The following is a 22228-nucleotide window of genomic DNA, read 5'->3' on the forward strand; positions in this document are numbered from 1 at the left end:
TCCAATTGACTCAAATTATGTCAATTAGCCAATCAGAAGCTTCAAAAGCCATGACATCATTTTCTGGAATTTTCCATGCTGTTTAACCTCTTACATCGAGACGTTCCGCTAGCGGAACACCTGCTCCAATATCCAATGATGGGCGTGTCGCGAAATACAAATTCCTCTAAAACCCGAAAACTTCAATTTTTCAAACATATGACTATTTTACTACATTTTAAAGACAAGACTCTCGTTAATGTAACCACACTGTCCGATTTCAAAAAGGCTTTACAGCGAAAGCAAAACATTAGATTATGTCAGCAGAGTACCCAGCCAGAAATAATCAGACTACCCATTTTTCAAGCTAGCATATAATGTCACAAAAAACAAAACCACAGCTAAATGCAGCACTAACCTTTTGATGATCTTCATCAGATGACAACCCTAGGACATTATGTTATACAATGCATGCATGTTTTGTTCAATCAAGTTCATATTTATATCAAAAACCAGCTTTTTGACATTAGCATGTGACGTTCAGAACTAGCATACTCCCCGCAAACCTCCGGTGAATTTACTAAATTATTCACGATAAACGTTCACAAAAAACATAATTATTTTAAGAATTATAGATACAGAACTCCTCTATGCACTCGATATGTCCGATTTTAAAATAGCTTTTCGGTGAAAGCACATTTTACAATATTCTCAGTAGATAGCCCAGCCATCACGGCTAGCCATTTAGACACCGACCAAGTTTAGCCCTGACCAAAATCAGATTTACTATTAGAAAAGTTTGATTACCTTTGATGTTCTTCGTCAGAATGCACTCCCAGGACTGCTACTTCAATAACAAATGTTGGTTTGGTCCAAAATAATCCATAGTTATGTCCAACAGCGGCGTTTTGTTCATGCGTTCTAGAAACTATCCGAATGGTAAATAAGGGTCGCGCGCATTTCGTGAGAAAAGATTTCTAAATATTTCATTACTGTACTTCGAAGCATGTCAACCGTTGTTTAAAATCAATTTTTATGCCATTTTTCTCGTAAAAAAACGATAATATTCCGACCGGGAATCTGAGTTTCGGTAAATAGAGGGAAAAACAGAAAGACGGGGGCGGCCAGTGCACGCGCCTAAGCCCACTGTCCCCTGATCGGCCACTTGACAAACGCGATAATGTGTTTCAACCAGGGCTTTGAATTACGTCATTCAGCTTTTTCCCGGGCTCTGAGAGCCCATTGGAGCCGTAGGAAGTGTCACGTAACAGCAGAGATCCTTTGTAATGGATAGAGATAATAAAGAAGGGCAAGAAATGGTCAGACAGGGTACTTCCTGTACAGAATCTTCTCAGATTTTGGCCTGCCAAATGAGTTCTGTTATACTCACAGACGCCATTCAAACAGTTTTAGAAACTTTGGAGTGTTTTCTATCCAAAGCTAATAATTATATGCATATTCTAGTTTCTGGGCAGGAGTAATAATCAGATTAAATCGGGTACGTTTTTTATCTAGCTGTGAAAATACTTCCCCCTAGCCATAACAGGTTAAAGTCACAGTCAACATAGTGCATGTGAACTTCTGATCCACTGGAATTGTGATACAGTGAATTATAAGTGAAATAATCTGTCTGTAAACAATTGTTGGAAAAATTACGTGTCATGCACAAAGTAGATGTCCTAACCGACTTACCAAAACTATAGTTTGTTTACAAGAAATTTGTGGAGTGGTTGAAAAACCAGTTGTAATGACTCCAACTTCAACTGTACATTTGCAGTCTGTGTTTGTCTGTGATGCATTCTTTTGAGGAGGTTATCATTTGACTTCCTTTGATCTACAGGTACCATTTTCTGTGCAACCTCTCTATTCAAAAATATATGGCCGCCATGGTTTTTGTGACTGAGTGGATCGTCATCATTTACTAGGGCTTGCTGGTACCAGCACCAATGCACAAGCCTATTCTATAGTTGGAAGTGAATCCTCTCTTGTGCCATCAAAGGATACATGAATGTCTATGATCTCATCCTCCTTCAGCGACTCTGCTATGTCTGGGTCTATATCTTTGTATGCTCTTCTAATTAGCTTTGCAGAACTCTCCATTGACTGTGGTCCTCTCTGAATCTCCCACTAAAGTAGCAGGCAAAATGTCTGTCTGTTGACAATAGTCATAACTGCAGGACTAAATATCAGCATGTTACCCTATGTAAATGTTAGCATATCAGCATGGATTTACTTTATGTAAAGCTAATTTCTCATTAATCACAATAGGCTACAATCCTGTGACACTCTAGGCCTATGTTACAGTCTCATTGTATAGTTATGTTTTCCTAACTCTGTTTATTTACCTTGAATACATTTGCTGGAGAAAGTTAACAAATATTATTTATACACAGCAAGTCACCTAACAATAATGGGCTACTCTCCCTTTTTATTTGCCTGTCATTCTCCTGTCTTGTCTCTGATATGAGCTGAGACGCAAGGAAGGAATCCCTAGGACTTTGCTTATTTTCTTCAAAGCTGCAGAACCAGGTCTTAGTTTGTGGGCTAGAAGAACCATCCTCACCTTTATAGCAAATGCTACATCTCCCCTGGAGCACTGCTGCAGCCTGGAGGAAGTGTAAACACTCCTCCTAAATGCATCACGATCACCTTCACAGTGTGCACATTCTATAGAATCCCTGGTTGGTGGGGTCTTTATTTGTTTTGTCCTGTGGTTAAACACTTAGTGCAAATCAAATCATGTACAAGTTGGTGTATTTGTGACGTGTAATAAAAGCCACTGTTGGCTGTCTGGTTGATCGCTGCTAGCTGTCATCTTCATCTCAACTAATTTGACTCGCTGCTACCACCTCTTCCTCCTCTACCTGTACTGCTACTGCCTCAATCGGCCGATCAGGCTTTTTGTCTTTCATTCACTGCTTTTCTCGCATTGGCTAACTAAGATTGCCTATTTTTGTTTACATACTGTCTGTATATTCTTTGAGATTTGCTCATTTTGTCTCTCTTTACGGGGATTCTTCGCAGGAGATATAAAAATGTTAAAAAGGAAGTGTTGTGTGGCACGAGGCATTTTAACCAATCAGGTTGCCCGAAAGGGCCTTTTAATGCCGGTAACCAATTGGATAAAAAAGCTATTGAATGATATGATTCAACATTGAGAGTTACAAAAAACCCCATTGTGGTTGAAGTTCTACATGTAACATACAAACTGAATTTATGCTAGGTGTAGTTGACAGAGTTGGGATAAAATTATACAAATCAAGTATTTATATACATTATTTGTACATTTTATGAAAGTTATAGTTGCAAAATATCCCAGAATCTGAAAATTGACAGATGGAAGCAAAATCAACATTTTTGCCTGTGGTGTCTGGCCTTAAAATGCACCTCCATCAGAAATGGTGACTAAGATCCTGAAAGCCCTCTCAGGGACACTCATAACAACATGCGCTCCAGAGCAGAGGTTGGCAAAGCCACAATGTTTGTGTCTGGAGGTAGGAGGCAGGGTAGAAGGTAGGTAGCAGAGGGAGTGTTGGCTAACCAGCATTACACAGAGTAGCACTCTTGTTCCTCTAAGCTCCCTCCTACACACAGTGAGAAACACAAGGCAACAGAGAGTGGGATGTAATATCAGCAAGTTCATTGAACTGGGATGTCACTTAATGAAAATCCTCCATAGCAGAGAAGAGCTTTTTATGAGAATCACTAGCCCGGATGAAAGTTTGCACTGAGGGCTGTATGTTTCTATCAGGATGGCTGTACTGTAATGAGACCATGGGTTCAGAGCTTGATGTTTCTAACATGATGGCTGTACTGAACTGAGGCCAGGGATTTACAATAGTGATGACGGAGAGATCTAGACATCTGGCCCACACCCTGGATAATAAGAACATCTACAGTATAGCTGCTGCGTCTCATCGCATGGCTGTGAGATCTGGCACTGAGAGACCAAGTCCATCACACAGACCCTAGCAGAGACACACATGAGAAACACATTACTGGACATGATTAATCTAACCTTGGCTCTAAAAATTCCCCTGCGAATGTTGAAATTATCCACCCATATCCAGTGCGTAATTTCCCTAGAAAGTTTGAGTAATGGTGTTGTGCTATGGGCAACCATTGTACTTTAGACCCTTAGCTTTGTTTGCTTTATCACCGTTTCAGGTAAGAGAGTGCGGTGTTGAAAAGTCAATGAGGAAAAATTACACTCATCTTTTCACTATAAGTACAAAGCCATTACAGTGAAAGCACTCACAAATATCATGGTGATGTCATGGTTTCATCTTGTCCATTCAACAATAAGAACTGTCAGATGAGTGTTCAGTAGGGTCAAGTGTTTTCCTGTGTAAGTCTGCTATGGAGATGTCACAGGTGTGACCATAAAGATACAGCCGTCTTTGACACTTTCGTCTTTGTTTACAGTACAGGCAGTGCAGTACAGTACAGTACATTTGATTGCTTTTCCTGACCTTTTAGTCAGTAGAATTTTGCAAGGTGCTATCCATGTGGTATGTAGCAGGTTTCTCTTGGAATGTAGCTTACATATGTTTCTTAAGTACCTGTCTACTAAAGACATGAGGTGTTTATGGTTATGTTAACATAGCATGTCATGTTATGGTGAATTTGCAGTTGTCCATTACATGCTATCCATTACACCTGGTTGTATTCCTTTTACACAACTTTTCTTTGTTTTAGATTTAACAAACTGCTTTGAATCCAATATATTTTTACAGAACACCTGGCCAGAAAGTCCACGTGCAACATGTATGTAGGTAGTTGTTAGATAGCTACTGAAAATGGCATGTTGGAAAGAAAGTCTACATGCAACATGCATGTAATTGCTAGTGGGCACTTCAAATACACCCTGTTAACTCAGGTGGGTAGAGTGCTCCACTCTGTAGCTCGTGATGTGTTGGCGTAATGTAGACTAGGTGACAGTAGCAGCATTTATTGGCGTAAGGTGAAGGTAGAGTGGGATGAGGGGGCAGTAGTGCTCTCGCTGAGTGTGCCTGCCTCTAGCCTCCGTTCTCCTCCCACACTCGCACCATACTGTGCCCAGCCCAGGGACTATAAAATGCAAATGCAGTACCTCTGTAACTATGCTAACGGCTTTACAATCAACAGCTGTATTTGTGGATACCGACAAGGCCTAGGCCACAGACACTTAAAGGAACAGCCCTAGTCTCTTTTCTCTAGCTTATGGCTCCCGAGAGAAATACGAGGATAGGAAAGAAACTCATAGACTCACTGGAAAATTATTTCAGGCTAAACTATTACGTGGTTTATTGTACTTTTGCAACATAGTACTTAAGAAGGGGTTGATTCTGCCTCTGACTGTTTGCATTGGCATAGTGTGCATTGCAAACCTTGTGACGAAGCTGAAGCAATGTGCTAGACGTCCTTCTCAATGTGTTTATGAATATGGAGGTTTAGAAGCAGAAATATTATCATGGTGAAAATTAAAAATACCCTATTCCAGTGAAAGTGTCCCAAAACCATCTCTGTGGCTGTCCATGATTTGACTCTAGCTTTGAGTAGGAGTAGGTACTCATTTACAGGTTTATATACTGAACAAAAATATGAATGCAACATGTGAAGTGTTAGTCCCATGTTTCATGAGCTGAAATAAAAGATCCCAGAAATGTTACATATGCACAAAAACCTTATTTCTCTCAAATTTTTCACAAATGTGTCCCTGTTGGTGAGCATTTCTTCTTTGCCAAGATAATCCATCCACTTGACAGGTATGACATATCAAGAAGTTGATTAAACGGCATGATCATTACGCAGGTGCACCTTGTGCCGGGGACAATAAAATGTGCAATTTTGTGTCACAACAATGCCACAGATGTCTCAAGTTTTGAGGGAGTGTGCAATTGGCATGCTGACTGCAGGAATGTCCACCAGAGCCGTTGCCCACTAATTGAATGTTAATTTCTCTACAATAAGCCACCACCAACGTCGTTTTAGGTTTTCTGATTCAAGCCCCTACCTTTTAAGGTATCTGTGACCAACGGATGCATAGCTGTATTCCCAGTCATGTGAAATCCATAGATTAGGGCCGAATGAATTTATTTCAATTGACTTATGAGTTGCAAATCAGTAAAATCTTTGAAATTGTTGCGTTTATATTTCTGTTTAGTGTAGATTTCTGTTGATCATTGATTGATTGATTGATTGATTAACCAGTGTCTTTGTGAAACCTCCCTATTCATTACCAGAACAATAATGTCCATCTTTATCTGCTTGTACATATAGCTTACGTAACCACCAAAATGAAGCACAACAGAATAAAGACAAATGGACAAGATTGTCAAAATTGAAATCAATCTTGTTCCTTCCCTGTCACCTTTGACAAACCATGAAGACTATGATTCATTATACTCTTGGGTAAAGTATTTATTTCTCGGGCAATATTGGTAGAAATGTTACAAATGGGGAGGTTCAGGACCATCGTAAGAGGGGAAAATGGAGGGTTGTATTGCGAAAGGAAAGATGGGTTAATCTGTGGACATCGGAGGGTTGGTCATAAGATCAGAAGGAATGGTGGATTGGCTGCTGTGGGTGAAAATCCAGCACTTCAAGAAAGAGGAAATTAGAAATACATGTATAATTATTTAACTACAGGTACTGTAGATGTGAGCGACCTGGCTGTAAGTAGTAGAAGTGATGTTGGTTTAGTTTACTCCAATTAGGGTAAGGTAAAATGAAAAAATACTGCTTCAATTGCAGTACCATATCAACATCCATGTTCACATTAATGAGCATGTCATTCCATTTCAAGGAGCTACTCTGTTTACTTTGAACTCTGACATGGGTTACTGTGTGGGGTTTTGTTGGGTTTTCTCATTTGCTTACATTCCAAAGAATTGACGTGTTTCTCAAACTTTCTAAGTTAATCATGTGGGCTTGGAATTGATATGGCTCGAGCAATGTACATTTTGGATAAGGCCTGTTTAAACCAACAAACTTTGTTTTTTGGCTTGTGGCTGGTACATTGGCAAATGCTACTCATATTCATTAATCGATATGCATCTTACACCCGCATGGTGCCGACTACCGAGGCAATTCCACAGCTCGCAAGTTCGTCATCTTTTCCAAGCACCAGTCCTATTTTTCACCAACAGCTTTACTTCACATTTCAGCGTTAAATATTTTACTGGGCAGTCGCAATATTTGTTTTGGCACATATTTTGAAAAAGTCCCCAATCCCTCTACTTCCCAATGATGTTCCTCTCAAGCCACCGTACCCCTCCTCGTTTCCTGGCTTGAGGATAAGTAAACAAACAGTAATTCCCTCCTCCAGTATGGTGTAGTGTTGAGGAAGAGACTTTCAGTCAGTTAGAGCCACAATGGCAGTGTCTGTAGTGTGATTTGAGCCATGATGAAGCTCAGTGGCTGGCCCTCTGTAGGTATCCAGGCTCATGTCCAGGCCAATGCTTCCTCTGAGACATGTAAGTTGATAGTTGTGTGATTTTTCTAGAGTATTATGCTGTACTATGCCCTCTTTGTCCTCTAAAGAGTGACTGGTTATGTATGCGTTTAGAGCACAGTGAATGGGGTCTTGGACTGTGCCCTTATTGTATACTAGCCTAATGTTTAAAGTGTATTTGAGCATATGCCAGATGAACCCAGTACAGTGTATTATCAAACCATAATTGGATTTAAAGAGCACAACAGTTGCCTATTCAGGAGGAATGCTGAATGAGTGAATGACAGGAGGCTTTTAATGTGCTTGGCTCTTAACTTTGCCTAATGCCCACCTAGTCTCTTCCGCTCTCCCTGCTTCCTTGAAAGTTGTCTTCATGGTAGAGGGATAGGTCCAGATTGTTTGACGTTCATCTCGTTGAACCGGCCGCAGTGTTGCTTTGCTTAATTGCAAGTTGTTACTTGCAAATGTTATATTGAGGACTCACCCTCTAATAATAAACTTCTAGAATCTAGTATCTCAATAGCGGTGTCAGCCATTGACTGATGTAGGATGGACAGGACCGAAGTAATGCTGAGTCACCATGCAGGGCCAGAAGAGACATGAAAAAGCTTTAAAGCTACTGTAGCACCATCAGAGATAAGTCTTGACTTCTCCCTCTTTCCAACATCCTGTCGAGAGGAGAGAGTGTGTTTCTGTCCAAAGGAGATTTGGGGGGAGGGGGGCGGTTCCCCCTCAGAACACAAGCCAGTCACGCACACATGCTACCCCAAAGTATCACTCCCAATTGTCTGTAGGTTGAGGCTGTTAACCAATACCCCAGGGGATTGACCGTCAACTCTTTCAATCGTTTACTAAGGAAATATATTCTCTCCCATTGGGGGTCTAATTTGGTTTGAATTATATGGTTTGTTCTATGACCAAATGTAACACTCATCAATGTAGATGCTATCTCTCACAAGTAGATGTCAAGGTTGCTCAAATAGCCTAGTACGTTAATTCCTCTTGTTTTGATCTAGTATTGGGGAAAACACTTTCAGAAGTTGTTTCACTGCCCTTAGTCAACATGATAGTTCATTGTTCTGTACTTTCTCAAGGATCAAACCAACAGCTTTAAATGTGAAATGTTCTCACTAAATTGCAGTGCAGTTAATAAAATCAAAGCCAGGACCCCCTCAAAGTCCGAGGAGAAAAACACATGATATAAGTAGACGGTCTCCTTTGAGGATACTCCAAAAGACAAAGTGCTTGCATTTATTTTCACTCTGTGGCAGACTTTCCATTGTGTTACTTTCTACTGTTCAAGTTTATTACTACAGAAAGTTACCCTCAAATGTCCTATGTGAATTAGGGCTGTCACCAACAACAAAAAAAGTTTTGGTCGACTGAAAGTTGTGTGTTATTTCATTTTAAAACTTTTTTATATATATATATATATATATGTATGTATGTATGTATGTATGTATGTATGTATGTATGTATGTATGTATGTATGTAGATATATATCTATATCTATATGTATATATGTATGTATATATATGTATATAGATATATAGATATACATATACATATACATATATATATATATATATATATATGTATATATGTATATATGTATATATATATATATCTATATACATATATATACATACATATAGATATAGATATATATCTATATACATATATATACATACATATATACATATATATATATCTATATATCTATATATCTATATACATATATATACATACATATAGATATAGATATAGATATATATATCTATATATATATATACATACATATAGATATATGTATATATATATAGATATAGATATATATATATATATATATATATGTATATATGTATATATGTATATATGTATATATGTATATCTATATATCTATATACATATATATACATACATATATACATATAGATATAGATATATATCTATATACATATATATACATACATATATACATATATATATATCTATATATCTATATATCTATATACATATATATACATACATATAGATATATGTATATATAGATATAGATATAGATATAGATATAGAGATATATATATATATATATATATATATATAGATATGTGACACGCCCTATGTGTTTTAATAAAATCAACTCTATGCTTGTCTGATGCTGTTTGATGACATAAGACAAAAATGACTCAAAAGGGAGCCAGAGATTAAGATGACCAGAAGAGAGAAACCTTAACCTGGCCCGACCAGCTTCATCCCGTTATTGCTGGCTTTCGCAGATTCTGCCATTACTCTCCTGAAGTTGCCGGTAATAGGCTACACAAGGAGTCAGCAACCTTTGTCATGCGGATTGCCAATTTATCTTACAATATCTACTGATTTGCATGCCAGTTATGGTTTTCATATGCACATTTTCATGGAACTGTTTCAGTTAATATATAATAACATCTTTGTAACTCAAGCCTTGTCATGTGGTTAAATTAATGATACAAACCTGAAAGTTACTTCTATTGCCAACTATATAAAAATAGCCTAAATAAAGCCAAGAAATAAAAAATTATCCAGATTTTTAAGAAATAACTATCCTATAAATCACATTGGCTGTGCATGGCCTGTTTGCAACCAACTTGAAACATTGTATTAACTTGGGTTCAGCTCAAAGCTTGCACTTGCAACATTGTATAAAATATTCTAGGCCCTCAGTTTCCTGCACCAGTAAGTTCGGGACAGACACAGCTGTAGACTATTTTGCCCAAGTAATAAGAGCTCATCAGGTAGACTTATTTTATGACGTTTCCACAGGATCAGGTAATGATATTTTTCCCTTTCTTCCTGAGTGGTTATCGTAAGGGAGAGAGCTGGAAAGATTTTTCAAATACATTGAGGAACTACTATCATTCTCAATGGATGTTAATAAACTAACTTGTTTCTCACAAGTGTAGTTTAGGTTGTGTGCTCTGCAAACAACTTGTCCACTCTGACAATGGTAAAAGACTGGAATAATAATATACTGAACAAAAATATAAACTCAACATGCAACAATTTTACTGAGTTACAATTTATATAATTAAATCAGTCAATTGAAATAAATTCATTAGGCCCTAATCTTTGAATTTCACATGACTGGGCAGGGCGCATCCATAGTTGGGCCTGGGAGGGCATAGGCCCACCACTGGGGAGCGAGGCCCTGCCAATCAAAATTAGTTTTTTCCCCCCACAAAAGCGCTTTATTAAAGACACGAATACTCATCACTTTGATCAGCTGTCCGGGTGGCTCGTCTCAGATCTCGCAGGTGAAGAAGTCGGCTGTGGAGGTTCTGGGCTGGCGTGGTTACATGCGGTGTGCGGTTGTGAGGCCGGTTGGACGTCTGCCTAATTCTCTAAAACAATGTTGGATGAGGCTTATGGTAGAGAAATTAACGTTTTAAATTATCTGGCAACAGCTCTGGTGGACATTCCTGAAATCAGCATGCCAATTGCAAATCAAAACTTGAGACGTGGCATTGTGTTGTGACAAAATTGCACATTTTAGTGGCCTTTTGTCCCCAGCACAAGGTGCACCTGTGTAATGATAAGCTTCTTGATATGCCATATCTGTCAGGTGGATAGATTGTCTTGGCTAAGGAGAAATTCTCACCGACAGGGATATAGGCCCACCACTGGGGAGCGAGGCCTTGCCAGTTTTCCAAGATGGCGTAGCAGTCAGACGTCTTTGTCCTGTCGTGTCCCTTGTATATATTTTTTACATCTTTTTCTTCGCATAACTTTTTTTAATATTTTCCTAAACCTCAACTTCTAAATACTCTCCTGCAACCTGCCTCACCCAATGTGGTGTGGATCTGTTTTTTTCCTTTTTTTTCCTAAAGTATTTCTATTTACTTCGGATCTGGAATCCCTCAACTGAAGCTAGCCAGCTAACTACCTACCAGCTATCAGTCAGCAAACCATTGCTAGCGGTCATCAGCTAACCTTTAGCTCGGAAAGCTCTTGCCAGTTTGAACAACGTGACTCAAACCAGAGCATAACGGACCTATTATTATTTTATATATTTTCTTTACCCATATCCCCGGATTCCTACCACAAACAATGAACATTTTCATCTGGATCTTCGCAACTAGCTAACCGCAATCCCAGGTGACTACTCCTGGCTAGCTCGGCCAGGGCTCCTGTGCTACCACCGAGCCCACTCCTGGTCTACAATATCCGGACCCCTTCTACTGCCGGTACAGGGCACGGAACCCCGCCTACAACTGGAATACCGACATAATCTGCCCGAGGATTCCAACAGGCCCCTCAGGCGCGACGTCCGCTGAAGGCCCATTCTGCTAACCGGCCTGCTAGCTATCTAGAGCTACTTGAACCCTACTAATTCCACGACTGGTCTATTGATGTCACCGCACGAAGAGGCAAAAACAGACTTACCCCCATTGCAACTTCCCCCAAAGGCTAATTTGCTAGTCCCGGTCTGCTAACTGCTAGCTTGCCTGCCCCGGTCTGCTAATTGCTAGCTTGTTTAGCCCTGGCCTACTAACTGTTATCTTGTTAGCACCGGTCTGCTAACTGTCTGAATCGCCGTGTCCCCAGTCAGCCCAACCAATCACTGGACCCATATGTTCACTTGGCTACGCATGCCTCTCTCTAATATCAATATGCCACGTCCATTACTGTCCTGGTTAGTGATTACTGTCTTATTTCACTGTAGAGCCTCTAGCCCTGCTCAATATGCCTTAACCAACCATGTTGTTCCACCTCCTACATATGCGATGACATCACCTGGTTTAAACGTCTCTAGAGACTATATCTCTCTCATCACTACTCAATGCCTAGGTTTACCTCCAATGTACTCACATCCTACCTTACCTTTGTCTGTACACTATGCCTTGAATCTATGCTATCGTGCCCAGAAACCTGCTCCTTTTACTCTCTGTTCCGAACGTGCTAGACGTCCTTCTCAATGTGTTTATGAATATGGAGGTTTAGAAGCAGAAATATTATCATGGTGAAAATTAAAAATACCCTATTCCAGTGAAAGTGTCCCAAAACCATCTCTGTGGCTGTCCATGATTTGACTCTAGCTTTGAGTAGGAGTAGGTACTCATTTACAGGTTTATATACTGAACAAAAATATGAATGCAACATGTGAAGTGTTAGTCCCATGTTTCATGAGCTGAAATAAAAGATCCCAGAAATGTTACATATGCACAAAAACCTTATTTCTCTCAAATTTTTCACAAATGTGTCCCTGTTGGTGAGCATTTCTTCTTTGCCAAGATAATCCATCCACTTGACAGGTATGACATATCAAGAAGTTGATTAAACGGCATGATCATTACGCAGGTGCACCTTGTGCCGGGGACAATAAAATGTGCAATTTTGTGTCACAACAATGCCACAGATGTCTCAAGTTTTGAGGGAGTGTGCAATTGGCATGCTGACTGCAGGAATGTCCACCAGAGCCGTTGCCCACTAATTGAATGTTAATTTCTCTACAATAAGCCACCACCAACGTCGTTTTAGGTTTTCTGATTCAAGCCCCTACCTTTTAAGGTATCTGTGACCAACGGATGCATAGCTGTATTCCCAGTCATGTGAAATCCATAGATTAGGGCCGAATGAATTTATTTCAATTGACTTATGAGTTGCAAATCAGTAAAATCTTTGAAATTGTTGCGTTTATATTTCTGTTTAGTGTAGATTTCTGTTGATCATTGATTGATTGATTGATTGATTAACCAGTGTCTTTGTGAAACCTCCCTATTCATTACCAGAACAATAATGTCCATCTTTATCTGCTTGTACATATAGCTTACGTAACCACCAAAATGAAGCACAACAGAATAAAGACAAATGGACAAGATTGTCAAAATTGAAATCAATCTTGTTCCTTCCCTGTCACCTTTGACAAACCATGAAGACTATGATTCATTATACTCTTGGGTAAAGTATTTATTTCTCGGGCAATATTGGTAGAAATGTTACAAATGGGGAGGTTCAGGACCATCGTAAGAGGGGAAAATGGAGGGTTGTATTGCGAAAGGAAAGATGGGTTAATCTGTGGACATCGGAGGGTTGGTCATAAGATCAGAAGGAATGGTGGATTGGCTGCTGTGGGTGAAAATCCAGCACTTCAAGAAAGAGGAAATTAGAAATACATGTATAATTATTTAACTACAGGTACTGTAGATGTGAGCGACCTGGCTGTAAGTAGTAGAAGTGATGTTGGTTTAGTTTACTCCAATTAGGGTAAGGTAAAATGAAAAAATACTGCTTCAATTGCAGTACCATATCAACATCCATGTTCACATTAATGAGCATGTCATTCCATTTCAAGGAGCTACTCTGTTTACTTTGAACTCTGACATGGGTTACTGTGTGGGGTTTTGTTGGGTTTTCTCATTTGCTTACATTCCAAAGAATTGACGTGTTTCTCAAACTTTCTAAGTTAATCATGTGGGCTTGGAATTGATATGGCTCGAGCAATGTACATTTTGGATAAGGCCTGTTTAAACCAACAAACTTTGTTTTTGGCTTGTGGCTGGTACATTGGCAAATGCTACTCATATTCATTAATCGATATGCATCTTACACCCGCATGGTGCCGACTACCGAGGCAATTCCACAGCTCGCAAGTTCGTCATCTTTTCCAAGCACCAGTCCTATTTTTCACCAACAGCTTTACTTCACATTTCAGCGTTAAATATTTTACTGGGCAGTCGCAATATTTGTTTTGGCACATATTTTGAAAAAGTCCCCAATCCCTCTACTTCCCAATGATGTTCCTCTCAAGCCACCGTACCCCTCCTCGTTTCCTGGCTTGAGGATAAGTAAACAAACAGTAATTCCCTCCTCCAGTATGGTGTAGTGTTGAGGAAGAGACTTTCAGTCAGTTAGAGCCACAATGGCAGTGTCTGTAGTGTGATTTGAGCCATGATGAAGCTCAGTGGCTGGCCCTCTGTAGGTATCCAGGCTCATGTCCAGGCCAATGCTTCCTCTGAGACATGTAAGTTGATAGTTGTGTGATTTTTCTAGAGTATTATGCTGTACTATGCCCTCTTTGTCCTCTAAAGAGTGACTGGTTATGTATGCGTTTAGAGCACAGTGAATGGGGTCTTGGACTGTGCCCTTATTGTATACTAGCCTAATGTTTAAAGTGTATTTGAGCATATGCCAGATGAACCCAGTACAGTGTATTATCAAACCATAATTGGATTTAAAGAGCACAACAGTTGCCTATTCAGGAGGAATGCTGAATGAGTGAATGACAGGAGGCTTTTAATGTGCTTGGCTCTTAACTTTGCCTAATGCCCACCTAGTCTCTTCCGCTCTCCCTGCTTCCTTGAAAGTTGTCTTCATGGTAGAGGGATAGGTCCAGATTGTTTGACGTTCATCTCGTTGAACCGGCCGCAGTGTTGCTTTGCTTAATTGCAAGTTGTTACTTGCAAATGTTATATTGAGGACTCACCCTCTAATAATAAACTTCTAGAATCTAGTATCTCAATAGCGGTGTCAGCCATTGACTGATGTAGGATGGACAGGACCGAAGTAATGCTGAGTCACCATGCAGGGCCAGAAGAGACATGAAAAAGCTTTAAAGCTACTGTAGCACCATCAGAGATAAGTCTTGACTTCTCCCTCTTTCCAACATCCTGTCGAGAGGAGAGAGTGTGTTTCTGTCCAAAGGAGATTTGGGGGGGAGGGGGGCGGTTCCCCTCAGAACACAAGCCAGTCACGCACACATGCTACCCCAAAGTATCACTCCCAATTGTCTGTAGGTTGAGGCTGTTAACCAATACCCCAGGGGATTGACCGTCAACTCTTTCAATCGTTTACTAAGGAAATATATTCTCTCCCATTGGGGGTCTAATTTGGTTTGAATTATATGGTTTGTTCTATGACCAAATGTAACACTCATCAATGTAGATGCTATCTCTCACAAGTAGATGTCAAGGTTGCTCAAATAGCCTAGTACGTTAATTCCTCTTGTTTTGATCTAGTATTGGGGAAAACACTTTCAGAAGTTGTTTCACTGCCCTTAGTCAACATGATAGTTCATTGTTCTGTACTTTCTCAAGGATCAAACCAACAGCTTTAAATGTGAAATGTTCTCACTAAATTGCAGTGCAGTTAATAAAATCAAAGCCAGGACCCCCTCAAAGTCCGAGGAGAAAAACACATGATATAAGTAGACGGTCTCCTTTGAGGATACTCCAAAAGACAAAGTGCTTGCATTTATTTTCACTCTGTGGCAGACTTTCCATTGTGTTACTTTCTACTGTTCAAGTTTATTACTACAGAAAGTTACCCTCAAATGTCCTATGTGAATTAGGGCTGTCACCAACAACAAAAAAGTTTTGGTCGACTGAAAGTTGTGTGTTATTTCATTTTAAAACTTTTTATATATATATATATATATATGTATGTATGTATGTATGTATGTATGTATGTATGTATGTATGTATGTATGTATGTAGATATATATCTATATCTATATGTATATATGTATGTATATATATGTATATAGATATATAGATATATATATACATATACATATATATATATATATATATATATGTATATATGTATATATGTATATATATATATATCTATATACATATATATACATACATATAGATATAGATATATATCTATATACATATATATACATATATATATACATATATATATATCTATATATCTATATATCTATATACATATATATACATACATATAGATATAGATATAGATATATATATCTATATATATATATACATACATATAGATATATGTATATATATATAGATATAGATATATATATATATATATATATATGTATATATGTATATATGTATATATGTATATATGTATATCTATATATCTATATACATATATATACATACATATATACATATAGATATAGATATATATCTATATACATATATATACATACATATATACATATATATATATCTATATATCTATATATCTATATACATATATATACATACATATAGATATATGTATATATAGATATAGATATAGATATAGATATAGAGATATATATATATATATATATATATATATAGATATGTGACACGCCCTATGTGTTTTAATAAAATCAACTCTATGCTTGTCTGATGCTGTTTGATGACATAAGACAAAAATGACTCAAAAGGGAGCCAGAGATTAAGATGACCAGAAGAGAGAAACCTTAACCTGGCCCGACCAGCTTCATCCCGTTATTGCTGGCTTTCGCAGATTCTGCCATTACTCTCCTGAAGTTGCCGGTAATAGGCTACACAAGGAGTCAGCAACCTTTGTCATGCGGATTGCCAATTTATCTTACAATATCTACTGATTTGCATGCCAGTTATGGTTTTCATATGCACATTTTCATGGAACTGTTTCAGTTAATATATAATAACATCTTTGTAACTCAAGCCTTGTCATGTGGTTAAATTAATGATACAAACCTGAAAGTTACTTCTATTGCCAACTATATAAAAATAGCCTAAATAAAGCCAAGAAATAAAAAATTATCCAGATTTTTAAGAAATAACTATCCTATAAATCACATTGGCTGTGCATGGCCTGTTTGCAACCAACTTGAAACATTGTATTAACTTGGGTTCAGCTCAAAGCTTGCACTTGCAACATTGTATAAAATATTCTAGGCCCTCAGTTTCCTGCACCAGTAAGTTCGGGACAGACACAGCTGTAGACTATTTTGCCCAAGTAATAAGAGCTCATCAGGTAGACTTATTTTATGACGTTTCCACAGGATCAGGTAATGATATTTTTCCCTTTCTTCCTGAGTGGTTATCGTAAGGGAGAGAGCTGGAAAGATTTTTCAAATACATTGAGGAACTACTATCATTCTCAATGGATGTTAATAAACTAACTTGTTTCTCACAAGTGTAGTTTAGGTTGTGTGCTCTGCAAACAACTTGTCCACTCTGACAATGGTAAAAGACTGGAATAATAATATACTGAACAAAAATATAAACTCAACATGCAACAATTTTACTGAGTTACAATTTATATAATTAAATCAGTCAATTGAAATAAATTCATTAGGCCCTAATCTTTGAATTTCACATGACTGGGCAGGGCGCATCCATAGTTGGGCCTGGGAGGGCATAGGCCCACCACTGGGGAGCGAGGCCCTGCCAATCAAAATTAGTTTTTTCCCCCCACAAAAGCGCTTTATTAAAGACACGAATACTCATCACTTTGATCAGCTGTCCGGGTGGCTCGTCTCAGATCTCGCAGGTGAAGAAGTCGGCTGTGGAGGTTCTGGGCTGGCGTGGTTACATGCGGTGTGCGGTTGTGAGGCCGGTTGGACGTCTGCCTAATTCTCTAAAACAATGTTGGATGAGGCTTATGGTAGAGAAATTAACGTTTTAAATTATCTGGCAACAGCTCTGGTGGACATTCCTGAAATCAGCATGCCAATTGCAAATCAAAACTTGAGACGTGGCATTGTGTTGTGACAAAATTGCACATTTTAGTGGCCTTTTGTCCCCAGCACAAGGTGCACCTGTGTAATGATAAGCTTCTTGATATGCCATATCTGTCAGGTGGATAGATTGTCTTGGCTAAGGAGAAATTCTCACCGACAGGGATATAGGCCCACCACTGGGGAGCGAGGCCTTGCCAGTTTTCCAAGATGGCGTAGCAGTCAGACGTCTTTGTCCTGTCGTGTCCCTTGTATATATTTTTTACATCTTTTTCTTCGCATAACTTTTTTTAATATTTTCCTAAACCTCAACTTCTAAATACTCTCCTGCAACCTGCCTCACCCAATGTGGTGTGGATCTGTTTTTTTCCTTTTTTTTCCTAAAGTATTTCTATTTACTTCGGATCTGGAATCCCTCAACTGAAGCTAGCCAGCTAACTACCTACCAGCTATCAGTCAGCAAACCATTGCTAGCGGTCATCAGCTAACCTTTAGCTCGGAAAGCTCTTGCCAGTTTGAACAACGTGACTCAAACCAGAGCATAACGGACCTATTATTATTTTATATATTTTCTTTACCCATATCCCCGGATTCCTACCACAAACAATGAACATTTTCATCTGGATCTTCGCAACTAGCTAACCGCAATCCCAGGTGACTACTCCTGGCTAGCTCGGCCAGGGCTCCTGTGCTACCACCGAGCCCACTCCTGGTCTACAATATCCGGACCCCTTCTACTGCCGGTACAGGGCACGGAACCCCGCCTACAACTGGAATACCGACATAATCTGCCCGAGGATTCCAACAGGCCCCTCAGGCGCGACGTCCGCTGAAGGCCCATTCTGCTAACCGGCCTGCTAGCTATCTAGAGCTACTTGAACCCTACTAATTCCACGACTGGTCTATTGATGTCACCGCACGAAGAGGCAAAAACAGACTTACCCCCATTGCAACTTCCCCCAAAGGCTAATTTGCTAGTCCCGGTCTGCTAACTGCTAGCTTGCCTGCCCCGGTCTGCTAATTGCTAGCTTGTTTAGCCCTGGCCTACTAACTGTTATCTTGTTAGCACCGGTCTGCTAACTGTCTGAATCGCCGTGTCCCCAGTCAGCCCAACCAATCACTGGACCCATATGTTCACTTGGCTACGCATGCCTCTCTCTAATATCAATATGCCACGTCCATTACTGTCCTGGTTAGTGATTACTGTCTTATTTCACTGTAGAGCCTCTAGCCCTGCTCAATATGCCTTAACCAACCATGTTGTTCCACCTCCTACATATGCGATGACATCACCTGGTTTAAACGTCTCTAGAGACTATATCTCTCTCATCACTACTCAATGCCTAGGTTTACCTCCAATGTACTCACATCCTACCTTACCTTTGTCTGTACACTATGCCTTGAATCTATGCTATCGTGCCCAGAAACCTGCTCCTTTTACTCTCTGTTCCGAACGTGCTAGACGGCCAGTTCGTATAGCCTTTAGCCGTACCCTTATCTTACTTCTCCTCTGGTGATGTGGAGGTTAATCCAGGTCCAGCAGTGCCTAGCTCCACTCCCACTCCCCAGGTGCTCTCATTTGTTGACTTCTGTAACCATAAAAGCCTTGGTTTCATGCATGTTAACATTAGAAGCCTACTCCCTACGTTTGTTTTACTCACTGCTTTAGCACACTCTGCCAACCCGGATGTCTTAGCCGTGTCTGAATCCTGGCTTAGGAAAACCACCAAAAACCCTGAAATCTCCATCGCTAACTATAACATTTTCCGCCAAGATAGAACTGTCAAAGGGGGCGGTGTTGCAATCTACTGCAAAGATGTTCTGTATTACTATCCAAGTCTGTACCCAAACAATTCAAGCTTCTACTTCTAAAAATTCACCTTTGCCAGAAACAAGTCTCTCACTGTTGCCACTTGCTATAGTCCTCCCTCTGCCCCCAGCTGTGCCCTCGATACCATATGTGAATTGATTGCCCCCCATCTATCTTCTGAGCTCGTGCTACTAGATGACCTAAACTGGGAAATGTTTAACACCCCGGCCATTCTACAATCTACACTCGATGCCCTCAATCTCACACAAATTATCAATGAACCTACCAGGTACAACCCCAAATCCGTAAACACGGGCACCCTCATAGATGTCATCCTAACTAACTCGCCCTCCATGTACACCTCTGCTGTTTTGAATCAAGATCTCAGCAACCACTGCCTCGTTGCCTGCATCCGTAATGGGTCTGCGACCAAACGACCACCCCTCATCACTGTCAAACGCTCCCTAAAACACTTCTTTCTTATTTACCTGGCCGGTGTATCCTGGAATGACATTGACCTTGTCCCGTCAGTAGATGATGCCTGGCTATTCTTTAAAAGTGCCTTCCTCACCATCTTAAATAAGCATGCCCCACTCAAAAAATGTAAAACTAGGAATAGATATAGTCCTTGGTTCACTCCAGAACTGTCTGCCCTTGACCAGCACAAAAACATCCTGTGGCGTTCTGCATTAGCATCAAATAGCCCCTGTGATATGCAACTTTTCAGGGAAGTTAGGAACAAATATACACAGGCAGTTAGCTTTTCTAAGGCTAGCTTTTTCAAACAGAAACTTGCATCCTGTAGTACTAACTCACAAAAGTCCTGGACACTGTAAAGTCCATGGAGAATAAGAGCACCACCTCCCAGCTGCCCACTGCTCTGAGGCTAGGAAACACTGTTACCACCGATAAATCCACTATAATTGAATTTCAGTAAGCTTTGCTCTACGGCTGGCCATGCTTTCCACCTGGCTACCCCTACCCCGGTCAACTGCACAGCACCCTCCACAGCAACCCGCCAAAGCCCCCACCATTTCTCCTTCACCCAAATCCAGATAGCTGATGTTCTGAAAGAGCTGCAAAATCTGGACCCATACAAATCAGCCGGGCTAGACAATCTGGACCCTCTCTTTCTAAAATTATCAGCCAAAATTGTTGCAACCCCTATTACTAGCCTGTTCAACCTCTTTCATATCGTCTGAGATTCCCAAAGATTGGAAAGCTGCAGCGGTCATCCCCCTCTTCTAAGGGGGTGACACTCTATACCAAAACTGCTACAGACCTATATCTATCCTACCCTGTCTTTCTAAGGTCTTCGAAAGCCAAGTTAACAAACAGATTACCGACCATTTCGAATCCCACCGTACCTTCTCCGCTATGCAATCTGGTTTCAGAGCTGGTCATGGGTGCACCTCAGCCACGCTCAAGGTCCTAAACGACATCATAACCGCCATTGATAAGAGACATTACTGTGCAGCCATCTTCATCGACTTGGCCAAGGCTTTCGACTCTGTCAATCACCACATTCTTATCGGCAGACTCGACTGCCTTGGTTTCTCAAATGATTGCCTCGCCTGGTTTACCAACTACTTCTCAGATAGAGTTCAGTGTGTCAAATCAGAGGGCCTGTTGTCCGGACCTCTGGCAGTCTCTATGGGGGTGCCACAGGGTTCACTTCTCGGGCCAACTCTCTTCTCTGTATACATCAATGATGTTGCTCTTGCTGCTGGTGATTCTCTGATCCACCTCCTACGCAGACACCATTCTGTATACTTCTGGCCCCTCTTTGGACACTGTGTTAACTAACCTCCAGACGAGCTTCAATGCCATACAACTCTCCTTCCGTGGCCTCCAACTGCTCTTAAACGCAGTTTAAACTAAATGCATGCTATTCAATCGATCGCTACCCGCACCTGCTCGCCCGTCCAGCATCACTACTCTGGACGGCTCTGACTTAGAATACGTGGACAACTACAAATACCTGGGTGTCTGGTTAGACTGTAAACTCTCCTTCCAGGCACACATTAAGCATCGCCAATCCAAAATTAAATCTAGAATTGGCTTCCTATATCGTAACAAAGCATCCTTCACTCATGCTGCCAAACATGCCCTCGTAAAACTGACCATCCTACCGATCCTCGACTTCGGTGATGTCATCTATAAAATAGCCTCCAACACTCTACTCAACAAACTGGATGCAGTCTATTACAGTGCCATCCGTTTTGTCACCAAAGCCCCATACACTACCCACCATTGCGATCTGTACTCTCTCGTTGGTTGGCCCTCGCTTCGTACTCGTCGCCAAACCCACTGGCTACAGGTTATCTACAAGTCTCTGCTAGGTAAAGCCCCACCTTATCTCAGCTCACTGTTCACCATAGCAGCACCCACTCGTAGCACGCGCTCCAGCAGGTATATCTCACTGGTCACCCCCAAAGCCAATTCCTCCTTCGGTCGTCTTTCCTTCCAGTTCTCTGCTGCCAATGACTGGAACGAATTGCAAAAATCACTGAAGCTGGAGACTCATATCTCCCTCACTAGCTTTAAG

At 40.2% G+C, this 22228-nt stretch overlaps 1 protein-coding gene across 7 annotated transcripts in view; it reads left to right on the forward strand.

Moving 5' to 3' along the window:
- The window catches only part of LOC106582299 (unconventional myosin-Ib), a 180693-nt gene that overhangs the window by 73370 nt on the left and 85095 nt on the right, over nt 1-22228 (forward strand). The window contains exon 1 of one of the 7 annotated variants that reach the window (XM_045704754.1): nt 14396-14414. The exons of the other annotated variants lie outside the window; for them this stretch is intronic. The gene's annotated coding sequence lies outside the window, so the exon portion shown is untranslated. Of the gene's footprint in view, nt 1-14395; nt 14415-22228 lie in introns of those variants that run through there. 7 annotated transcript variants of the gene reach the window in all.

Source organism: Salmo salar, chromosome ssa21 (genome assembly GCF_905237065.1).
Source record: "Salmo salar chromosome ssa21, Ssal_v3.1, whole genome shotgun sequence".
Classification (NCBI taxonomy): Eukaryota; Metazoa; Chordata; class Actinopteri; order Salmoniformes; family Salmonidae; genus Salmo; species Salmo salar.